Source organism: Trachypithecus francoisi, unplaced genomic scaffold (genome assembly GCF_009764315.1).
Source record: "Trachypithecus francoisi isolate TF-2019V2 unplaced genomic scaffold, Tfra_2.0 Lachesis_group12, whole genome shotgun sequence".
NCBI lineage: Eukaryota > Metazoa > Chordata > Mammalia > Primates > Cercopithecidae > Trachypithecus > Trachypithecus francoisi.
In genome coordinates, this window is record NW_022681457.1 from 30,361,188 (window position 1) to 30,379,409 (window position 18,222).

The 18,222-nt window shown below is 38.3% G+C and overlaps 1 long non-coding RNA gene across 1 annotated transcript; it reads right to left on the bottom strand.

Annotated features, from left to right (window-relative positions):
• Window positions 1-8,643: 8,643 nt before the first annotated feature.
• Window positions 8,644-14,788, bottom strand: LOC117093820. The gene is made up of 3 exons (XR_004441256.1): window positions 14,739-14,788; window positions 10,733-10,743; window positions 8,644-8,787 (listed from the first exon to the last, which is right to left on the bottom strand). It is a non-coding gene; the product is annotated as an uncharacterized LOC117093820 (long non-coding RNA).
• Window positions 14,789-18,222: the final 3,434 nt, after the last annotated feature.

Sequence of the window (18,222 nt, forward strand, 5' to 3'; positions counted from 1 at the left end):
GCCCGGCCCTCTCTCTCATCTTAAACTGCCTCACAGTACTCTGTCCCATAGCAAGCTCTCTTAATTGCAAAAATCAATGCATTTTGTTCATTTGCTATGTTTAGTGATATCATTTTAATGTTTGACAATGTTCAGTTCATTTTGGGGGAAACACTTCTCTTGAGTTACTAGCCAAGCCATTATTCTCTCCTGATATTCCTCCTTTTTTGTTTCTTGGTCATCTTTATTCATCCTTCTTAAATATTAGTGTTTCCCAGGATTTGGTTCTTGGTCCTCTTATCTCCTCTTTTTTTACAACCTCAACCTCGGAAATCTCATTTTCTCTCACACTACTATAGCGCTGATACTCCAGGGTCTATACATGTGATCCAAACTAGTGTGCAAGTGTGGCTTGCTCTCTGTCTTCATTCAGGTGTGTTTTTGTTGTTGCTGTTGTTCACATGATAGCTCCTTATATGGTTTGACTTTGTGTCCCCACTCAAATCTCACGTTGAATTGTAATACCTCATGCTGGGGAAGGGACCCGGTGTCAGATAATTGGATCATGGGACTGAATTTCTCCCTTGCTGTTCTCATGATAGTGAGTGAGTTCTCACAAGATCTGGTTGTTTAAAAGTGTGTAGCACTTGCCCTTTTACTCTCTCTCTATCTCCTATGGTAAGACATGCTTGCTTCACCTTTGCCTTCTGCCATAAATGTAAGGTTTCTGAGGCCTTCCAGCCATGGTTCCTGAACAGCCAATAGAACTGTGAGTCAAATAAACATCTTTTCTTCATAAATTACCCAGTCTCAGGTAGTACTTTATAGCAGTGTGAGAGCAAACTAATACAGAATATTGGTACCAGAGAAGTGGGATATTGCTATAAAAATACCTGAAAATGTGGAAATGACTTTTGAACTGAGTAATGGGTGAAGGTTGGAACAGTTTAGAAGGCTCAGAATAAGACAGGAAAATGTGGGAAAGTTTGAAACTTCCTAGAGACTTGCTGAATGGTTGTGACCAAAATGCTGATAGTGGTATAAAGAGTAAAGTTCAGGCTGAGATGGTCTCAAATGGAAATGAGGAACTTATTGGGAACTAGGTAAAGGTTACTTTTGCTATGCTTTAGCAAAGAGACTGGCATCATTGTGCACATGCTCTAGAGATCTGTGGAATTTTGAACTTGAGAGAGATGATTTAGGGTATCTTGCAGAAGAAGTTTCTAGGCAGCAAAACATTCAATATTTGATGTGGCTGCTTCTAATAGCATATGCTCATATGCATTTGCAAAGAGATGGTATAAAATTGGAACATATTTAAAAGGGAAGAAGAGCATAAAGGTTTGGAAAATTTGCAGGCTGACCATGTTGTAGAAAAGAAAAACCCATTTTCTAGGGAGAAATTCAAGGCTGCAGAAATTTGTATAAGTAAAGAGAAGCCAAATGTTAATAGCCAAGATAATGGGGAAAACACCTCAAGGGCATTTCAGAGATCTTCACAGCAGCCCCTCTCAGCACAGGCCTGGAGGCTAGGAAAGAAAAAAATGATTTTATGGGCTATCCCAGGGCCCTGCTGCTCTGTGCAGCCTTGAGACATGGTGCCCTGTGTCCCAGCTGCTCCAGTTTCAGCCATGGCTAAAAGGGACCAAGATACAGCTTGGGCCATTGCTTCAGCAGGTGCAATCTTCAAGCCTTGGCAACTTCTGTGTGGTGTTGGGCCTGTGGGTGCACAGAAAGCAAGAGTTGAGGTTTGGATCCTCTGCCTAGATTTCAGAAGATGTATGGAAACACCTGGATGTTCAGGCAGAAGTCTGTTGCAGGGGCGGAGCTCTCATGGAGAACCTCTACTAGGGCAGCGTGGAGAGGGAAGGTGGGGTTGGAGCCCCCACACAGAGTCCCCAATGGGACACTGCCTAGTGGAGCTGTGAGAAGAGGACCACCGTCTTCAGACACCAGAATGATAGAACTACTGACAGCTTGCATTGTGCACCTAGAGAAGCTGCAGGCACTCAATGTCAGCCTGTGAAAGCAGCTGCAGGAGCTATATACTGCAGAGCCACAGGGGCAGAGCTCCCCAAGGCCTTGGTAGCCCTCCTCTTGTATCAGTGTGCCGTGGATATGAGAAATGGAGTCAAAGGAGATCATTTTGGAGCTTTAAGATTTAATTACTGCCCTGTTGGATTTGGACTTGCATGGAGAGTGTAGCCCTTTTATTTTGGCTAATTTCTTTCTTTTGTAATGTGAACATTTACCCAATGCCTATACCTCCATTGTATATTGGAAATAATTAACTTGTTTTTTATTTTATAGGCTCATGGGTGGAAGGGACTTGCCTTGTCTCAGGTGAGACTTTAGACTTGGACTTTTAATATAATGCTGGAATGAGTTAAGACTTTGGGAGACTGCTGAAAAGGCATGACTATGTTTTGAAATTTGAGAAAGACATGAGATTTGGGAGGGACCAGGGACAGAATGATATGGATAGGCTTTGTGTCCCCATCCAAATCTCATGTTGAATTGTAAACCTCAGTGTTGGAGGATGAGTCTTGTGGGAGGTGATTGGATCATGGTGGTGGATTTCCTACTTGTAGTCTTGTGATAATGAGTACGGTCTCACAAGATCTGGTTGTTTAAAAGTGTGTAGAATTTCCCCCCTTCTCTCTCTCCTGCTCTAACGTGTAAGATGTGCTTGCTTTCCCTTCATCTTCCACCATGATTGTAAGTAAGTTTCCCAAGGCCTCCCAACTCTGCTTCCTATACAGCCCATGGAACTGTGAGTCAATTAAACCTCTTTTATTCATAAATTACCCAGTCTGAGGTAGTTCTTTATAGCAGTGTGAGAATGGACCAATAAAAATCCTCAGAGAGGAATTCTCTGGCTAGATGATAAGAAAATGACACCACTGCCCACTGCCTAAACTTGCAAATTTCTCCCTTTTTTTTAAGATGTACCACCACCTGACTTTATAATCTATATTCATTTCTTTGTTTCTTTGTTTTCCATTTCCCCAACTAAATGAATGCTTCACGAAGAGAGTACAATACAGTGATTAAAGACATAGAATCTAAAACAAACCGGCTGATTTGAATTTCACTTTTGTCACTTACTAACTTTATGAACTTGGGCAAGACACTAAACTCCATGCAGTTTCCACATTTATAAGATTGAATAAGACCAATATGGCCAACTAGAAACAGCTGTGATCAAAGGCTCCCGCCCCCTCATGAAACCACGCCACCAGGGCCTTGGGTCCCAAGCACAGAGCTGTGTAGATTCTCAGTGATCACTTGGTGAGGACTACCTAAAAGAGTTCCCAGAGGAGGGGCAGCAGCCATCATTATGGCTACCTGCTGCCTAAGATAACTGAGCTCCCAGAGGGAGGGGTGACAGCCATCACTGCAGCTCCAGTCTGCGTTTTTTCTCCTGCTAGTACTAGGGAAACTGGCTTGTTCAGAATCAGGAGGAATTCCCCACATTGCAGCACAGTGGCTGTGGCAGATCATGGCCAGATTGTCTCTTTAGAACAGACACTGGCGCATCCCTCCTCTCCGTAAGGGGCCTCCCTGCAGGAATTTCAGCACTCAGCCAGAGGTTTAGGAAAAGAACTCTGATCTCCCTGGAACTGAGCCCCTGGGGGAAAGGGCAGCCACAGTCTCTGCAAGTCAGCGGACTTAGTCTTTCCCCCTGCTGGCTCTGATGAATCTGGGCAGTTCGGATAAGTGGGATTCCCCCCTATGCAGTGCACCCTTTCTTCAAAGGGGCAGTTAGAGTTCTTTGTTAAGTGAGTCCTGGATCCCATGCCACCTGACAGGGTGAGATCCCCCAACAGGGGTCACCAGACATCTTATACAGGAGCGTTCCTGCTAACATCAGATCAGTGTCCCTCTGGGATTGATATCCCCCCAAAAAAGAGCACGCAGTCATCTTTGCTGTTCTGCAGCCTTCACTGGTGACACCTCCAGGTGTGGAAAGGACCCAGGTGAATAGGGTCTGGGGTGGACCCCCAGCAAACTGCAGAAACCCTATGGAAGAGGGGCCTGACTATAAAAGGAAAAACAAACAGAAAGCAACAACAACAGCACCAATAAGAAAGTCCCCACAAAAACCCAATCCAAAAGTCAGCAGCCTCAAATATTTAAGCTAGATAAACTCATGAAGATAAGAAAGAATCAATAAAAAATGCTGAAAACTCAAAAAAGCATGAGTGCCTCTTCTCCAAATGATTGCCACACCTCTCCAGCAAGGGCACATAATTGGGCTGAGGCTAAGATGAAAGAACTGACAAAGGTAGGCTTCAGAAGTTGGATAATAATGACCTATGCTGAGCTAAAGGTTCATGTTCTAACCCAATGCAAAGAAGCTAAGAATGTGATAAAACATTAAAGAAGCTGTTAACCAGAATAACAGATTTAGAGAGGGACATAAATGACCTGATCTAGCTGTAAAACACAACACAAGAACTTTACAATACAACTACAAGTATCAATAGCTGAATAGAACAAGTGGAGGGAAGAATTTCCAAGCTTGAAGACTATCTTGCTGAAATAACACTGGCAGACAAGGTTAGAGAAAAAAGTATGAAAAGGAATCAACGAAACCTCCAAGAACTATGGGATTATCTAAAAAGACCAAACCTACTGCTGATTGGGATACCTGAAAGAGACAAGGAGACGGGAATCACATTGGAAAACATACTTCAGGATATCATCCAGGAGAACTTCCCCAACCTAACAAGACAGGCCAATATTAAACTTCAGGAGATCTATAGAACCCCAGTAACATACCGCATGAGAAGATCAACCCCAAGCCACATAATTGTCAGATCCTCCAAGGTTGAGATGAAAGAAAAACTGTTAAGGGCAGCCAGAGAGAAAGGCCAGGTCACCTACAAAGGGAAACCCATCAGACTAACAGTGGACCTCTCAGCAGAAACCTGACAAGCCAGAAGAGATTGAGGGCCAATATTCAACATTCTTTAACAAAAAAGAATTTCCAACCCAGGATTTTATATCTGGTCAAATTAAACTTTATACCTGAAGGATAATTAAAATCCTTTTCAGACAAGCAAATGCTGAGAGAATTTGTCATCAGCAGACCTGCCTTGCAAGAGCTCCTGAAGGAAGCACTAAATATGGAAAGGAAAAACTGTTGCCAGACACTGTAAAAACACACTAAAGTGCAAAAACCAATGACCCTATGAAACAACTACATCAACAAGTTTGCAAAATAAGCAACCAGGATCATGATGACAGGATCAAATTCACACAGAACAATATTAATCATAAATGGAAAATGGGCTAAATGCCCCAAATAAAAGACACAGAATGGAAAGCTGGATAGAGTCATGACCCATTGGTGTGGTGTATTCAAGCGACCCATCTCACATGCCAAGACATACATAGGCTCAAAATAAAGAGATGGAGGAAAAGTTACCAAGCAAAGGGAAAGCAGAAATAAGCAGGAGTTGCAACCCTAGTTTCTGACAAAACAGACTTTAAACCAACAAAGATTAAAATGACAAAGAAGGACATTACATAATGGTAAAGGGATCAATTCAACAAGAAGAGCTAACTATTCTAAATATATATGCATCCAATATAGGCACCCTCATATTCATAAAACAAGTTCTTAGAGACCTACAAAGAGACTTAGACTCACAATAATAGTGGGAGGTTGGGTCAATATTAGTCGGATCATCAAGATAGAAAATTAATAAGGATATTCAGGACTTGAACTCAGCTCATGATCAAGCGGACCTGATAGATACCTACAGAACTGTCTATACAAAAACAACAGAATATACATTCTTCTCAGTGCCACATGCCACTTACTCTAAAAGCGATCACATAATTCCAAGTAAAACACTCTTCAGCAAATGCAAAAGAACTGAAATCATGACAATCTCTCAGGCCACAGCACAATCAAATTAGAACTCAAGATTAAGAACTTCACTCAAAACCACACAACTACGTGGAAATTGAACAACCTGCTCTTTAATGACTCCTGGGTTAATAATGAAATTAAGGCAGAAATCAAGAAGTTGTTTGAAACCAATGAGAACAAAGAGACAATGTACCAGAGTCTCTGGGACACAGCTAAAGCAGTGTTAAGAGGGAAATTTATAGCACTGAATGCTCACATCAAAAAGCTAGAAAGATCTCAAATTGACACCCTAACATGAAAACTAAAAGGACTAGAAAACCAAGAGCAAACAAACCCCAAAGTTAGCAGGAGGCAAGAAATAACCAAGAGCAGGGCAGCACTGAAGGAGATCAAGACATTAAAAATTCTTCAAACTCAATGAATCCAAGAGCTGTTTTTTTGAAAAAAATTTACTAATAAAATATAAAGATAAAAGTTATTAGTAAAATACAATTAATTAATATTTTTTCAAATACATTTATTTTTGAAATAAGTTACATTCAACTAAAAAATAAAATTAGTCTAGTTGGCTAGACTAATAAAGTAGAAAAGAGAGAAGAATCAAATAGATATAATAAAAGATGATAAATGGGATATCACTGAAATACAAACAATCATTATAAAATACTGTAAGCACCTCTATGCAAATAAACTAGAAAATCTAAAAGAAATGGGTAAATTCCTGGACATGTAGACTGCCCCCCCCACCAAAGACTGAACCAGGAAGAAATTGAATCCCTGAATAAACTAATAACAAGTTCTGAAATTAAGGCAGTAATAAATAGTCTACTAACAACAACAACAAAAAAAGCCCAGGACCAGAGGGACTTACAGCTAATTCTACCACAGGTACAAAGAGAAGCTGGTACCATCTCTTCTGAACCTATTCCAAACAATTGAAAAGAAGACTAAGCCATCTCCCTAACTCATTTTATGAGGCCAGGATCATCATGATACCAAAACCTAGTGGAGATGCAACAGAAAAAGAAAACTTCAGGCCAATATCCCTAATGAACATCAATGCAAAAATCCACAATAAAATACTGGCAAACAAAATCCGGCAGCATACCAAAAAGTTTATCCACCATGGGCCGGGTGTGGTGGCTTACACCTGTAATCCTGGCACTTTGGGAAGCCGAGGCAGGCAGATCACCTGAGGTCAGGAATTTGAGACCAGCCTGGCCAACATGGTGAAACCCCGTCTCTACTTAAAATACAAAAAATTAGCTGGGTGTGGTGGTACACACCTATAATCCCAGCTACTCAGGAGGCTGAGGCAGAGAATCGCTTGAACCCTGGAGGCTGAGGTTGCAGTGAGCTGAGATCACACTGTTGCACTCCAGACTGGGGGACGAGAGTGAGACTTCATCTCAGAAAAACAAAACAAAACAAAACAAAACAAAACAAAAACCTTATCCACCATGATCAAATCAGCTTCACCCCCAGGATGCAAGCCTGGTTCAACATATGCAAATCAACAAATGTAATTCATCACATGAACAGAACTAAGGACAAAAACCACATGATTATCTTGATAGACACAGAAAAGGCCTTCAATAAAATTCAACATCCCTTCATGTTAAAAACTCTGAATAAACTAGGTATCGATGAAACATATCTCATAACAATAAGAGCCATTTATGACAAACCCACAGCCAATATCATACTGAATGGGCAAAAGCTGGAAGCATTCCCCTTGAAAACTGGCACAAGACAAAGATGCCCGCTCTCACAACTCCTATTCAACATAGTATTGGAAGTTCTGGACGGTGCTATCTGGAAAGCAAAAGAAATAAAATATATTCAAATAGAAAGAGAGGAAGTCAAACTGTCTCTGTTTGCAGATGACATGATCCTATGTCTAGAAAACCTCATCATCTCAATCCAAGAGCTTCTTAAGCAGATAAGCAACTTCAGCAAATTCTCAGAATACAAAGTCTATGTGCAAGAATCTCAAGCATTCCTATACACCAATAATAGACAAACAGAGAGAATGGACGTCCATTCGCAATTCCTACAAAGAGAATAAAACACCTAGAATCCAACTTACAACAGAAGTAAAGGACCTCTTCAAGGAGAACTACAAATCACTGCTTAAGGAAATCAAAGGACACAAACAAATGGAAAACCATCCCATTCTCATACATAGGAAGAATTAATACCATGAAAAAGGCCATACTGTCCAAAATAATTTATAGATTCAATGCTATTTCCATTAAATTACCATTGACATTCTTCACAGAATTAGAAAAGACTACTTTACAATTCATATGGAACCAAAAAAGAGCCAATATAGCCAACACAATCCTAAGCAAAAATAACAAAGCTTGAGGCATCATGCTACCCAACCTCAAACTATACTACAAGGCTATAGTAACCAAAACAGCATGCTACTGGTACCAAAACAGACACATAGACCAATGGAACAAAATACAGATCTCAGAAATAAGACTGCACATCTACAACAATCTGATATTTGACAAACCTGACAAAAACAAGAAATGGAGAAAGGGTTCACTATTTAATAAATGGTGCTGTGAAACCTGGCTAGCCATATTCAGAAAGTTGAATCTGGACCCCTTCCTTATACCTTATGCAAAAGTTAATTCAAGGTGCACTAAATACTTAAATGTAAAACCCAAAACTATAAACACCCTAGAAGAAAATCTAGGTGATACAATTCAGGACATAGGCACTGGAAAAGATTTCATGATGAAAACATCAAATGCAATTGCAACAAAAGCAAAAACTGACAAATGTAATATAGGCAAACTAAAGAGCTTCTGCACAGCAAAAGAAATTATCATCAGTATCGACAGACAACCTACAGAATGGGAGAAAAGTTTTGCAATTTATCTACCTGACAAAGGTCAAATATCCAGTATCTACAAGAAACTTAAACAAATTTACAAGAGAAAAAAATGAAGAACCCCATAAAAAAGTGGGTGAAGGACATGCACAAACACTTCTTGACAAAAAGACATGAAGCCAACAAACATATGAAAAAAAGCTCAACATCACTGATTATTAGAGAAATGCTAACCAACACCTCAATAAGATACCATCTCACACCAGTCAGAATGGTGATTATTAAAAAGTCCTGAACCAACAGATGCTGGTGACACTATGGAGAATTAGAAACACTTTTACACTGCTGGAGGGAATGTAAATTAGTTCAACCATTGTGGAAGAAAGTGTAGCGATTCCTCAGAAACCTAAAACCAGAAATACCATTTGACCCAGCAATCCCATTAGTTGGTATATACCCAAAGGAATATAAACTATTCTATTATAAACATACATGCACATTTATGTTCACTGAAGCACTATTCACAATAGTAAAGACATGGAATCAACCCAAATACCCATCAATGATAGACTGGATAAAGAAAATGTGGCACATATACACCATCGAATACTATTCAGCCATAAAAGGGACATGGGTGTAGCTGGGAGCCATTATCCTCCACAAACTAACACAGGAACAGAAAACCAAACACCACATGTTCTTACTTATAAGTGGGAGCTGAACAATGAGAACAAGTGGACACAGGGAGGGGAACAACACACACTGGGGCCTGTCATGGGGGTCAGGAGAAGGAGTGCATCAGGATAAATAACTAATGTACTGGGCTTAATACCTAAGTGATGGGTTGATAGGTGTAGCAAACCAGCATGGCACACATTTACCTATGTAACAAATCTGCACATCCTGCACATGTGTCCCGAAATTTAGAATAAAATTACATTACATTAAAAAATTAAAATAAAATTGAAAAAAACTAAAAGTGTCATTCAGTTTCATGAATTGTTTCATGAAATGTTTCATGAATGCCTCCTATGTTACAGGCTCTATTCACAATGCTGGGAAAGTGGCACCAGACAGATTCCAACAGACAGAAATCTTTGCTTTCAGTGAGCTTATATTCTAGTTGAGAGAGATAGACAACAAGCAAGGTATTAAATAAGCAAACCACACAGTTTATCAACTAGTAATATGGTTGTTAAATTTGAAATATGAAAGAAGATGGGGAGTAAAGGTAATGTTCAGCCTGAATCCAGGTGGTCAGGGGAGATCTCTCCATGAAGGGGAACTTTGATGGAGGGCCCAAAACAAATTAGAACACTGGTCACCTGGGAGAGGAGCTCTCTAGGTGAGGAGAAGAAAATTCAGCTGCATCCTTTTCTTTCGTTTCTGTTCCTTATATGGTTACCAACACCACCACATTTAGACTACACTTTAGTCGTTCTGAATTATTGTTTTATATCTCTGTATCATGGCTACTATACTCCTTCATTTTGTAATAATCATCCCCATTTATTTTTCTGGAAAAGCTTGCCATTTGTAAATAGGGATGATAACAGTTATGCCTACTTTGAGGGTTGCTGTGATAATTACATTAACTTATATGTGTGTGGTGATTGATTTTATATTTCAACTTGAATGGGCCACGGGGTGTCCAGATATTTGATCAAACATTGTTCTGGGTGTTTCTAAAACGGTAATTCTGGGTGAAATTAACATTTAAGTTGGTAGACTTTAACATTAGATTGGATTAATATTTGAATCAGTAGAGTAAATCAGATCACCCTATATGATGAAGGTGGGCTTCACCCAATTAACTAAAGTCTTAAATAGAACTAAATGACCAATCCTCCCTTTGTAATAAATAATTCTCCAGTAGACAACCTTCAGAATTCATCTGCACTATTGACTTTTCTAGGTGTCTTCATGCTGGCCTTCAGACTGGAACTGTCCCATTGGTTCCTTGGGTCTTGAGCCTGCCAGCCCACACTGTGGTCACATACATGTGCACACACACAGAGAACCTATTGGGAACCTGTTGGCTCTGTTTCTCCAGAGAACCCTGATTATACATTGAGTTGCACTTAGTAAGTATCCACTTTTATTATTATCAAAATACACATATCAATCGTATCATTTTCATTAAGATGGCTCCTAAACCTATCACAATCCGCTTGCCTAATTCATAATAATCCCTTAGGTCCAAGATTCCCTCAGCCCCTCAGTCTGGAATAATGCCCTTGTATGGATTCTCTATACTTTCCCTAACACTGTTCTTATTATAATTGTAATTTCTTAATTATTTATCTGCATTCCAATCTAGACTTTAAGCATCTTGAGAGTAGGCACTGTCTCTGGTTTATTCTTTTGTTCCTGACACTAGCTCTCTGACTTGCATATGGTAATAACTCAATACATATTTATTTGGTATATTAATTAGTTACCCAGAATTATATTCTAATCAAAGAGATTTTGAAAAACCTACCATAAGAAAAACTTGTCTGAAATGATTTGATTTTTCAAGGTTTCAATGAGATCTAAAAATTCTTCAATATACCTCCTTCTTTCTGTTGTTCTTTCTGTTTATTCTTTCTGTATAGAAAGTATACTATTCCATACCAATTTCTAGTCTGACCACGTATTATTGTTAATAATGTATATCTCTGGGGATTTAAATTTTGTTAGTCAGAGTTAGGTTAGGCTTAGGGGACATTAATCTTCAAATCCTAGAGTCATAGCATAAGAAAGTTTTATTATTGTTTTAGTAACCCAGGCTGACAGAAGCTCCATCTACTTGCAGCTACAACAGCAGGAACAGGTGGCCTCCAACGCCATGATAGTGGGGGAAGAGAGATTCTGGAGATATCTCACAGGCTTTTTACTGCTCAACATGGAAAGGAGAGATACATATCTTTTCTACCCTTTTCATTGGCTATAATGAGTCACATGTGTCTACTCCCCTTGAAGCTCAGAAGTGCAGTCTTTGTGTCTGAAGTGGCAGGAGAACTGGATATTGATGAACATTAATAATGCTTACCATGTATATTAACCCAGGTGTACACAGAGTCATGTAAAATTTGAGTCTCGCACTATGAAGTTCCAATCCAGATCCCATGGCTGGGTTTTAGAATGGCTATATCAATATAAATGTTAAGAACCAAAGACCATATATTACAGATGCAATTTATTCTGATCTAGTGCTTACAGCAGGACCAACAACTGTGGCACAAGTTTTCTGATTACAGTTCTGCAGGTTAGATAGTAAACTTGCTGCAGTTTTCTTCTCATGGGCTTGAAGATGATCATTTCATATACAATTTGGTCAAACGTGCTGACTTATCTCTATGCAAAAAATCTAGTTACTGTGTCAAGTATCATTTTGTCTATGAAGTTTCCTACTAAATTTTATACCAACTATCTTGCAATGGTTATAATTCCCTATAATGTGTCTCAAGGACAAAAATTAAATCCTGTCATCTTTATGTTTTTGACATATAACAACACTTAATTTAAAAAAAAAATCTTTTTGAGTGAGTAGCTAAATAACTGAATAAGTGCCTATCTAAAAATAGTTACTTGTCATCTTAATCACTCTCCTTTACTGGCCAGTATCACTCCATCTTGGGGGAGAAAGAGGGGGGAGTACGTCATGGTGGCTAGGAACAAGGACTTAGAAGGCAAGGTGATGTAGATTTGATGCCTGGCTCTGCTACTTGCCAGCCAAAGGCCTGTGGGCAAGGTTGTAACATTCTCTAAGACACATCTGTAAAATTCAATCCATAGTGTTCCTATGAGGCGATTTTGAAGATTTGCTGAGATAATTCTTACAAAGTGCTGAGCACAGCACCTGGCATCTAAAAACCTTCAGTAAATGTTAGCTATTACAATTATTCTCTAATTGGACTTTTGCAACTATTTTCCCAGGATTTAGGCAGGATAGTAAACACAAATAGGTAATATATTTTACCCACATCTAGTCCTTACAATAACTGTATGTTGCTCTTATTATTTTTATTTAAATTGAGTCCTGAAGTGGGTAAAAACTTACTCAAGGCCAGGCAGCTGGTCTGTGGTAGAGCTGAGACTTGGACGCAGAACCAGTGAACCCCTTGTCTCAATTACTTCTTTAAAACTACAAGGGGGATCTTTTTGTTGCTATTTCTGTGGAGACACTTTTATCTTTATTAACATCTATCTGTTTGCTGAGCTAACAAAAATAACTAAAATGGTTATTACACTGAGCCACTAAGACAAGTTCTTATTTTATTTTATTTGAGTTTCTAACTTTTGAAATTCCAACTTGGAAGTCTGCTTACACAATGCAGAAAATACTTGACTTTATTGTCATTTTCTAGAAATTTAATCACAACTATAAAATTATTATTAGTAACACTGGATTCCTGAAAGTTTGTGTGACTCTTAAGTTCTCATTTCCATTTTTATTAGCTATGTTTTATGCTGGGAGCATTCTTGGTCCCATTTTACAGTGTAGTAAACTAGTACAGAAGGGTCGATTTCTCTGTATTACCCCTTGAGTTGGTTGCAAAAGCAAGATTACAGTTACTCTGAAGCTCCAAGGCATGGTGAATTACTTTACTACTATTTCGCCCACCCAGATTGTTTAGTTATGATCAACTATTTGCAAAATGGTAAATAAGAATCATACATGTTTTGTTCGTTTGTTTTTGTTTTATTTTACTTTAAGTTCTGGGATACATGTGCAAAAAGTGCAGGTTTGTTACATAGGTATATGTGTGCCATGTTGGTTTGCACCTATTGACCTGTGCTTGAAGTTCCCTCCCCTCATCCTTTACCCCACGGCAGGCACTGGTGTGTGATGTTCCCTTCTCTGTGTCCATGTGTTCTCATTGTTCAGCTCCCACTTATGAGTGAGAACACAGGGTGTTTCGTTTTCTGTTCCTGTGTTAGTTTGTTGAGGATGATGGTTGTCAGTTTCATCCATGTCCCTGCAAAGACATGATTCTTTTTTATGGCTTTGTAGTATTTCATGGTGTATAGATACCACATTTTCTTTATCCATTCTATCATTGGTGGGCATTTGGGTTGGTTCCATGACTTCGCTATTGTAAATAGTGCTGCAATAACATACGTGTGCTTGTGTCTTTATAGTAGAATGATTTATATTCTTTTGGGTATATATCCAGTAGTGGGATTGCTGGGTTGAATGGTATTTCTAGTTCTAGATCCTGAGGAATAGCCATACTGTCTTCCAAAATGGTTGAACTTTTGCATTCCCACCAACAGTGTAAAAGTGTTCCCATCTCTACACAGCCTCACCGGCATCTATTTATAGATTCAATGCTATTCCCATCAAAATGCCATTGACATTCTTCACAGAATTAGAAAAAATCTACTTTAAATTTCATATGGAATCAAAGAAAACCCTGTATAGCCAAGAAACTCCTAAGCAAAAAGAACAAGGCTGGAGACATCGTGCTATCTGATTTTAAACTATACTACAAGGCTATAGTAACCAAAATGGCATGGTACTACTACCAAAACAGAGATGTAGACTAATGGAACAGAACAGAGAACTCAGAAATAACACCACACATCTGTAACCATCTGATTTTTGACACACCTGACAAAAACAAGCAATGAGAAAAGGATCTCCTATCTGTTAAACAGTGCTGCGAAAACTGGCTAGCCATATGCAGAAACTGAAACTGGACTCCTTCTTAACACGTTATACAAAAATTAACTCAAGATGGATTGAAGACTTAAATGTGAAACACAAAACCATAAAAACCCTAGAAGAAAACCTAGGCAATACCATTCAGGGTATAGGCATGGGCAAAGACTTCAGGACTAAAACACCAAAAACAATTGTAACAAAAGCCAGAATTGACAAATGTGATCTAATTAAACTAAAGAGCTTCTGCACAGTAAAAGAAACTAGCATCAGAGTAGTTTCTGTTGAGTGCCTGTTTAGGCAACTTACAGAAAGGGAGAAAATTTTCACAACCTACCCATCTGACAAAGGTCTAATATCCAGAATTTATAAGGCACTTAAACAAATTTACAAGAAAAAACAAACCATCCCATCAAAAAGTGGGCAAGGGATATAAACAGATGCTTCTCAAAAGAAGATATTTACATGATCAACGAACATATGAAAAAAGCTCAACATCACTGATCATTAGATAAATGAAAAATCAAAACCACAATGAGATACCATCTATCTCATGTTTGTCAGAATGGTGATTATTATAATATCAAGAAACAACAGAATCATACTTATTATTTCTATTTGCAGAAATTGGGTCCTGGAGTGGGTAATAGGTAGCCCAAGATCATACAGCTGGTAAGTGGTAGAGCTGAGAATTGTACTCAGAACCATTGGTACCAAGACAGGAGTATGGTAATACTGACATGTCCCAGAGATTTTAAGCCTCATGCTCGAGTTATTTGATTGGATTCATTTTTACTCTTTTGTTCTACTGCTTATACCCAAGTCATTTCTTTCTCTTTCTTTCTCTCTTGCATTGTTAATAGGACTCTCTTCTTCTCTTTCCTCAATTAAAATGTGCATTTCATGAGCATGGGAAGTTTTGTCTGTTTCATTTCCTATTGATCATCCAGAACGAAGAGATTTGTGTGGCACATTTTAGGAACTAAATACATTAATAAACTTGTTGAATAGATTAATGTAGCCGTTGTGTGTCTTTTTTTTTTTTTTTTTTTTTTTTTTTGGTCTAGAGCTGCAATGTCAAACAGTGAAAGCTTTGAATTTTAAGAAATACCTAAAGTTGATAGATGACTGTGTGGTTGGCCTCACTCCTGTCTGTATCAACACCTTTTGTCATGTGACCTTGCAGTTCCTCCCACTAATGGAGAGAAAATTATTTTCCCACCTTTTCACTTTAGGTTCAGCCACATGATTCGTTTTGGTTAATAGAATGAGAAAGAAACAACATGGAATCACCTTTGAGCTTAGATCTCAAGAGGCTTTGTATGATTTCTTCTTTCTGTTTTGTGCCTTCACTATGAACAGTAGGTGGATTGGACAGCCTGATACTCCAAGAAAGATGAGAGGCACAGGGAACAGGCAAGGACTACTTGCTGTCAGTGTGGAGCAGAGCTACCCCATGAGCCCAGCTCCACCAAATGATCGGCAGTCAATACACAGACATTTAAGCAATAATAAACACATGTTGGTTTAAGCCATGGACTTCTGTGAAGTATTTTCACAGAAATTGTTAACCAATATACCTAATTTACTGCTGATAATGCATTTAAGAATATATATAAAATATTCTGTGATATCGTATAATTATACCACTGTCTGCATATAGTGATATGCCATCTGAGTTAACAAATTCTTACATAGGTAAAGCCGTAAAGATTAAACATAGATATAGTTAGATATATTTGAGCAATGCCAATGCATTTGGTACTACGAAATTAAATGTTGCTGGAGGGTGAAGTTGTGGGGAAAACAAACAAATTTGATCTGCCCTCACTTGAAATGATTTAATGTATTATGGTTATTATAATACAGTATCACTTGAATGCTTATTCATGCAGAAGATGAGTAGGATAAGGGTTTCTTTTTACTTTAGAAAATTAGATGATAAACATTGTGTACTCTTATAAAGTGTGATGGAATTTTTCAAAACTTTTCAAGAAAAAATATTTTTAAAATTTTATAAAAATATATGTGATAAGAAAAGTATGCATAGATAAATTTCAAAGGCTCTTATATTTCACCTTATAACTACTTGGGAGTTATATTCTTGGGAGCAGAGAGGAACAGGTACTCCAAGGAAGATATGATCAGCAAAATACTGCAATTTCCAGATAACTTCCTCAGGTCTTATAAGAAATAAGATCTGGAATCCTGCAATGGATAGTCCCTTCCATATAGCCATGCCAATCAGTTAAAAGACAGAACATGATTTTGCAAAAGAACAAACTTCTTTGTTGTGACTTAAATGAAACAAGTAAGATGACCACTACATGTAGTACCTAGGAAGTTCTTCAGTGTGTAGGCTGGTAATTTTTTTTTTTTCAAGCTACATTGATCTTCTGGTTTTATTATTTCTTAAACTCCTCTCAGCCTTTTCTTGGCTAAAGAGGAGTTAGCTAGATTACTCATTACTTTTTATTAATGTAATATTTTGTATAAGAGTGCATGTGAAAATTTCTGCCAGCAGTGTCTAAGACTTACTGCATTTTTGTAGATGCAGGTGTGAAATGTACTTGAGCTCTTTCATATTAGCTTACTTTGTCACCCTATTAAGCAAGCTTATCTAATTTAGCTTAGGAGTTGGGGCTCCAAATTAGGATTTAAATACTTATGTCCTTAAAGACGTGGAATGTTTTACAAGGTCTTTTAAATAAATATGATTATGATTTATAATTGTTGATATGCATTTTAATACATATTACTATTATTCAAGTATATTTAATTACCCTTTTTATTTTATAAAATTCAATGAAAACCTTATGATCTATTGTGCCTGACAGGATCATTATTTGTCCCAGAACCTCTTGCCCACAAATTCAAATTTAATGTAATTCTTACATAATATTCTTTTTCTTCCCCTCCTGCTCCCAGTCTCTTAAGCTAAATGATATGCCAAGTGATGTTTTTAGCACATTAGAAAAATAGAAAGCACAGTGGTATAAAGGAATAAATGTACAGGCTCTGCATTTATACAGACTTGCCCTAAATTTGTTATCTGACTTTGAACCCGTGTAAACCCTCTATGCCTCAGTTTCTACCTCTGGAAAATAGTGGAGTATCAAATTACATAAACGTTACCCAGCATTAACTGTTTATATATAGTAAGTGCTCAGTTAATATTTGTTTCCTGGTCATTGGCACTGGGATCCTAAGGAAGCCAACTAATTAATTATACTCCTCTCTCCAGGTGCTGAAAAAAAAATGAGAAATAGATACTTTCGTCACTGTGAAAGGAATATAAACTTTGGGGCCCCAAAATCAGGAAGCTAAAGGGAAGAGTCAAGCTGGAAACTGCTTAGGGCAAACCTAGCTCCCACTCTATTCAAAGTCACCACTCTGCTCACTAAGATTAAGTGCGTATCTGATTGCCTCATTGGAGAGACTAATCAGAAGCTCCAAAGACTGTAACCAAATTCTCCTAACTACCTATGACCTGGAAGCCCCCTCCCTGCTTCGAGTTGTCCCACCTTCACCTTGAGTTGTCCCATTTCTGGACTGAACCAATGTACATCTTACATATTTTGATTGATGTCTCATGTCTCCCTAAAATGTATAAAACCAAGCTGTACCCCTACCACCTTGGCCACATGTTGTCAGGACCTCCTGAGACTGTGTCACAAGTGTGCATCCTCAACCTTGGCAAAATAAACTTTTTAAATTAACTGAGAACTGTCTCAGATTTGGGGGGTTCGCATCACTTAGGGTCAAATCATCCACCGATTCCCAGTAAAATTTAATGGAGAATCTAACCTACATCTGAAGTTCCAATGGGCTCTCAGTAATCATAGGATTTTATGGTAGGTT